This window comes from Protopterus annectens, chromosome 3.part1 (genome assembly GCF_019279795.1).
Source record: "Protopterus annectens isolate FY-2018-M chromosome 3.part1, PAN1.0, whole genome shotgun sequence".
Lineage (NCBI taxonomy): Eukaryota > Metazoa > Chordata > Ceratodontiformes > Protopteridae > Protopterus > Protopterus annectens.
The window spans coordinates 549982189-549988188 of NC_056732.1; positions in this window are offsets into that span (position 1 = coordinate 549982189).

Genomic DNA, 6000 nt, shown 5'->3' on the forward strand with positions numbered 1-6000 from the left:
TTGGTGAGGTGCATTTGTGGACCCCCCAGCTGTTGGACGTGTCCTCTGAGGTACATCCCACATTGGTTATTATACCCTATGATGGAACTGATGAGTGATGAGTAAAGGGGCACTATAACCCCAGTATGTCTAGATGGGAATCCTTTAGTAATCAGATGGCCTACATAGAAGGATGTCCTAACTACTGTGGAGATATGATTGTGATAGGGGAGATCACTATTTACCTTAGTCCCCAGATACCCCATTACCTTGTCTGTATTAAAGTGGCTGCTGCTCATGTGTTAATATGTGGGTGCCAATTCCACAATGGAATGACCATGCAGTTAGTGGCACTTGGCTGGAGGCCGTGTCATTGGCACCCTGTGAAGTTCTCTGTGAGGCCCCTTGAGGGATGTCCATGTCAGCTGGACTATCAGTCATGGCTCCCAGTTTGCAGTCATTGCCAAACATGGTCTTCCGTAGTCCACCTGTGTTTGCCTGTACATCTGAGACGTATATGCCAAACAGTAGAGCTCCCAAGACTGAGACCTAGTCTGACCTGGGTTGGGTCACGTGTTCGAAGGTTACCAATGTTATTGTAATGAGTGCCATGAGGATGCAAACTATACTATTGCAGACCAGGCTAGTCAGGCTTATGGGGTAGTAGTTACCATGGTCAGTTGTGATTTCACCTTGATGGAGTGGAGTAACCGTTGCCACGTGCTATTGCATGGGCATGTAGCCTGTGGAGAGGCTGACTTAGGAATGCTTAATTAGGTGAGGGGGCAGGTTGTCTTATACAGTTTCCAAGATGCAGTCTGGGTCAACACCTGCCTCCATTGATGCTGTGTTCTGCTGTTAGAGAGGGCCATTTCCACCTGTGTGTCTCTGATGGTTGGGATACTGTACCTTTTGAGTAGTGTTGTGGGCTCTTTAGGGGGTGAAGGATGCACCGAATGTATCTGCAAGGATGTTGGCGATATCAGTAGGGTCAGCATATTCTGTGCTATATTTCACCGGCACATGCAAATTTGTGTGTCACCATGTAGATCCTTGACTTAGCCAAAGAAGGCTTTGTGGTTATCTTTTGAATCCTTGCGTATTCTCCTGCTGATGTTAGCCTTGGATGATGTCATGAGGGACCTACGTATCATACCGGTGATGTATTCCCCTAATGTAAAGTCCTCATTGGTCAGGTTGGACCACAAAACTGTCTCCTTTGAAATAAATATTAAGCCCGGAGTGTCAGCTCACCTCAGAACATTTAAAACTATTCCAAGGCTAACTACCTCCTACTAAGCGACAGTGTAGGAAAATTACACCCCCCTCATAACCCTGAGAACACAGCTGCCTTTGGTGAATTCTTCACAGAAACCCTGTACAATCATGTAAATAGCTGTGCAGAGACATCTGTACCTTCCTCATGTAAACATAGGACAACTTCCAGAGACAAACCCCACAGTGAAATTCTAGTATGAATAGGTTGTATAAAAAAAGAAAGAAAATCTGTGCCCAGAATATGGAAGAGCATTGCCCAACAAGCTAAAAACTTCCTTATCAATCTGTTAAAGAAACTCAAGGGACTAGTCAAGTCAACCAAAGCCAAATATGAGATGAAAAAGCCTCCAAAGGTAAGGAGAGTCATTAAGCTTTCTTCAATTATGTCCCCAACCTTAAGGGCAACACCCAACATTGTGCTGAACTTATGTTGAATGGAACCACCTATACAGAGCCATTGGATATAGCAAATTTATTGGCTGATAAATTTAACTCCAGTTTTACTCCCCCATCACCCACATGACCCCTCGGAAAATGCCCTACACCAACTATTACTAGGGGAAGAGGTCTTCACTGTGCTTTCCTAGCCCAAAAACACTGCTTTGATAAGTTCTGATAATATCCCAGGATGCCTCTTGAATAGTACGAAACATGACCCGTCAGGCTCACTAGAATCTGTTTAACCATAACCTCCAGACAGTCTTTACAGACTTTGTGCCTAATAAGTGGAGATTTGCGATGGTTATCTCTCTACGGGGGGGGGGGGGTGTACTTCCATAAGCCCAGGAAATTACAGACCCTTGTTTGTCTAGGCTTCTTTGCGAGGCTTTGTAAAGAATTTTCACGAATCTGATAATCAGTGACATAGGAAATGTATGGACAGTGGACCCTACCCAGTTTGGTTTTGTCAAAGACAGGTCATGTCTACTTAATCTGGTGGAATTCCTTGAGAAGTTCACTGTAGCTTTGGATGAGGGTAAAACATTGCACGTTGCCAACCTCAGTCTGGCTAAGACATTCAACACAGTCTCACTCTGGGATTTTAGATGAACGCTGGATAGCCAGCTAGCTCACTGACAGAACACACGAAGTTAGGATATGGGAATCTACCTCCATAAAGAGGCCACTCACTAGCAGAGTCAGTGCTGGTGCCTTTCCTTTTTGGCATCTACTTCTCTGAAGTCAAGGGCCTCTGGCTGAAGTTTGCAGACACCTGTAAAGTAGGCATAGTCATTGAATCCCCTAAAGACACTGATACCCCTTCAAGAGGGCCTGACACAGGCAACTGGTGCCAGATCTGTGGACAAAAACAAAAGATGGCTACCCATGGAAATCGCCACATTGATAATGATAATACACTCCTAAAAGTATTTCCAGTGATCAGGGATCTGGGAACGTATGTTGACAGTAACCTGACCTTTGACCACCACATGCCTACTGTGGAGAGAAAATCTTTTGTGTTGCACAACTTATAAGTAGGGGCATGGCATCCAGTTCAAAGAGTTCATTATTCCTGAGTACTATACTCTCATCAGACCAGTCAGAGTACAGTGCACCCTTTGGCATTTACAACAGGCACTTGCAACAGATTGAAAGACCACAGAAATTCCTCACAAAAAGAATACGTAGAATAAACAACAAGTCCTATATGAACCATCTCAAAGCCCTGTCTCTGCATTCTGTGTTCTACAGACTGCTGGGCTGTGGTCTATGCTTAGCATACAAGGCATCCACTAATCCCACACTGATGTTTCTGCTGCACATCTGAGAAACAATTATCAGCAGTACCCAGTCTAATGACTCTAAACCTAGTCTGCAACAATGAGTAGGATATGTTGGAGGGACAAGTATGTGTGTCAAAGATTACCGCTTCTCTGGATCAGGCTTCCCATCCATGTGAAGCAAAGCTTAGCTCTAACCCAATCTACACTATCAGTGGTAATAAAGTGGAGTTTTTAGTCCGCATTGTTTTTTTTTTTTATTTTTATTTTTCATTATTAGTTGTTGCCCTGTTGGGTTATTACGTTTTTTGGCTTAGCCCTAACCCAGTTCACAGGGAACTTGGAATAGTGGATGGGAATTTGCAAATTTACCCCTGGTTTGACACCTATGCCTCTAATGGACAAGCAGCCTATGAACATTTGAAATGTACAAGCCAGTTTCATAACTGTAAAATTCATTGGGGTATTGACACACATCAGAAATATTTTGGTAAAATTGGACTAAGCTTGGCTTGGCTTAAAATGTCTCATTAAACCTTTTTAAGCGCTACCTGGATAACTGGATGGGGAACAGAAAATACACCCCTGGGATTCCACCTATGTCTCTGCTGGACAGTGGCATAGGGTGATGACTTGTTGGAACATGGGCTAATACTAATAGTGGTCACGGATGTCTGCCCTTTGTGGGATTTGCTGTGTGTCTGGAACACTGTCCTACTTCTGTAGTATAGCCTGTTTATTGCAGAGGTCCACCAGACCAGTGTCCTTTTCTAGGAGGAGTGAGTCTTGGTTTACCAGTGATGGCACGATCCATACATCCATGTAGGTGCTTATAGACTGCATTTGTAAATCTGTCTGTATCATGAGCAGTGTTTCCCCTTAGCATGGGGGCTGTGAAACCCCCCACCTCTGTCACTAGTAGTGTAAATTTAGCTGTAGGAAAGGTATACACTGTGGTATCTGTGGGTGGGGGAGATGCTAGTGTGTGGAAACAGTGAATAGTTCATGGTCAGATCTAACCAGTGACCGGTTAACCTCTGCTGTGGTGCACCTGTTGTCCATGTTGATGATGACCACATCTAGTAGTTTCCACCCCACGTTAGGGAGGTTACCACCTGATAAAGGGCATATGAGGTAATACATTCCAGGAAGCGCTGATCCTAGAAGTGAGTAACGGAGTACGTTTCCCAGTTAATGGTATGGTAGTTGACATCCACCAATGCCGGGGTGTGCGTTAGGACTGTTGTGTTCTCCATTGTCTCCAGGTAGGTGGAGTGGAGGTCCTGGGTCATGGAGCATGATCCGTAGCAGGCCACATTCCACATTGCAGTTGTGGTTGATGTTAGCTGCATATGGATGATCACAGAGGTATCATGCTGCCCCACTAACCTGGAGATGTAGGTATCCCTGATGAGTATGGATATAGCCCCTCCATGTCTGTAAGTCCATGTTCTGTGGCTGAAATGTGTGGTATGGGTTGTAGTTTGGTAGTGCTGGTGTGCTCTCAGCAGCCTTAAGACAGATTTCAGTTAATGCACAGATGTTGATGTTGTCCATCCTGAGGAGTGCTGTGAGTGCATGCATGTTGTGATCACAACCCCTGGTGTTGAGTATCATAATCCTCATTGAATCTGCTATTGTGCTGTTTATGGAGCTGGTATTCACCTTCAAGACTTTCCTAAATAAGGCACCATGGAGGCGCCAATAGTCTTGGCCAGTATTCCAAAGCTTAAGGCTGACACATAGGCCGGTATGGTATCATTGCATGCATGTTTCCTATCTGTGCTAGTTTTTCATCTCCCCTATAGGAGAGGTAAGCAATAAAATACTGGTAAGCAATAGAAAGGCTTAAACTTATACAAGTCTTCTAGCTTCCAAAATAGGCTTTTGGAGAGGCTAAGTATCAATGTTCTGTATGTTCTTGCTGTACTCAGCTGTTTCCTGACTACATGGTGAGTTCTCACTGTATATTGAGATCTGAAGGTCTGTTTATTCGCATAATATGGCTGTGATGGCCTGCACATTAGAGGTTCACAGATAGCCTACTACCTATCTGCCCAAGGGCAATTAGAGGCATAGCAACAGTGTGTTGGCCTTCCCTGCACCATTGATGAAGTAACTGAGACTCTGTCAAGCATAGCTAATGAAGCAATTCCAGGCAGAGCTGCTGGAAGCAGTTGAAGACTGAGGTTGTGGAGGGTGATAGGAGCAATTAGTGATCTAAAGAGGGCATGTTAATGTGGCAATTCAACACCATTCAATTTCCCTAACAGGTCTTGCAGCTATCAAACTGGACAGGCTCCCCCACCCCCTGGCTCTATGGTTCCGGGAGTCATGATCCCAGGGGTGTATAGTCTGTTACCCATTCACACAACAAGGTTTCCCTTGAAGTGTATCAGTGAGGGGCTATGCCCAATGTAGTTAGGAATGTAATGTATTGTCTCACAGTACATTTGTTATATGTTGTTATTTCAAGAGTACGTGAAGCTCAGTGAGTGTGGGGGCTCCTGCCCTTTGCTTAGCCTAGCTTACACATAGAAAATATCTAAATAGGAAATAGGTGGAAGCAACGTTAATGTCAACAGTGTAATGGTTACAGCATCCGCATAGTATCTGTGCATTCAAGGTTACAATCCCGATACGGCAGGGATGTTTATCATGTGCAAAACTATACCTTAACCACAGCTTGCATATATAGGTAGTAATCGTCTGTATAATAAACATTTGAATCACCCATATAAACCCATGTGTGCAGGAGAGTACAGTCAACAGAGAATGTAATGTTATGTCAACACATAGTGAGATGTTACGTCACTGACATGTATATATCCGAAGTAGTTAGCGGATGTGGCCGTGTTTGCGCGCACAGGTTATACGTTACAAAGTTTGTTTAACTGTGTTTAACTGCTGCTATAATGTCACACAAACACTTTTAAACATGCTTATAACTGCTTAAATGAACCTTATTCTGCAGAAAAACATTCGTAAAGCATTGCAGGTGTCGAACCCTGGACCATGCACA